This window comes from Panicum virgatum, chromosome 5N (assembly GCF_016808335.1).
Source record: "Panicum virgatum strain AP13 chromosome 5N, P.virgatum_v5, whole genome shotgun sequence".
Classification (NCBI taxonomy): Eukaryota; Viridiplantae; Streptophyta; class Magnoliopsida; order Poales; family Poaceae; genus Panicum; species Panicum virgatum.
Window position 1 is genome coordinate 10,968,986 of NC_053149.1, and position 904 is coordinate 10,969,889.

The following is a 904-nucleotide window of genomic DNA, read 5'->3' on the forward strand; positions in this document are numbered from 1 at the left end:
TGCACATTTTAATGTAAATGACCATACCAAAGCAACAAGTTATAATCATACATACAAATACAATAGTAATAAGCGTGCATACAAATACAGAGTCATACACCTAGACACATGAAACGAAAGTTCAACGTAGAAATGGGAAGACCCCCATTTGGGACGCGGTTTGGTATTCGGCGTTGGACATCAAAGCGATACCTCGCACTCTAAGCAGCTCAGCCTTGTAGTGTTGCCAAGTTTGGCCCGTCCACGCCGATGTTGTCTGCCATTCCTGAACTAACATAGTGTAAAAATGGGGGTCTTCCCATTCGTACACCCATCTCGTCGGTGGCTGCATGCTGATGTCAGGAATGGGATAGTGAAAAGAGTGCCTCGAATCGCTGTAGGAGGAAGAAGAGTGCTGTGGACTATCATAGTCCGTTGGTCCACCTGTTCTCCTCTGCGATTGCGGTGCTCCATGGTCGGTGTCCTGAGTAGCATGTGTGAACTGAGTCTCCCCTGCAATCAACCATATTTCATAATTAGTAGTCAATAGTCAGAAATATGTGTCTATTTGTATGTGCAATGTATACCTGTGAAACGAACACTACGAGCACGACCACTACCACCAGCAGCAGCATCAGCACCACTACCACCACCACCACCACCAGCATCAGGCCCAGCACCGTCACCATCATCACCATCATCACCATCATCGGCCGAGCTGCTATCCTCGGACTCCTGATATGGAGGACTACGCTCACTTTTGCCATCATCAGTCTCGGTGTCGCTGCTCACTGGTTTTGCTGTTCCTTTGCCTTTTCGACGCTTCGGGTCACCCTTCTTAGGTCCTTTCTGCAACTTTCTCTTCCCTAGGTGAGTGTCACCTATATTTGTACGTGCCCAATCGCTGATGGAATCATTCCCCGTA

The 904-nt window shown here is 48.0% G+C and overlaps 1 long non-coding RNA gene across 1 annotated transcript; it reads right to left on the minus strand.

Moving 5' to 3' along the window:
- On the minus strand, positions 1–629 carry LOC120676802. The gene is made up of 2 exons (XR_005675995.1): positions 567–629; positions 1–492 (listed from the first exon to the last, which is right to left on the minus strand). It is a non-coding gene; the product is annotated as an uncharacterized LOC120676802 (long non-coding RNA).
- Between the last annotated feature and the right edge of the window lie 275 nt (positions 630–904).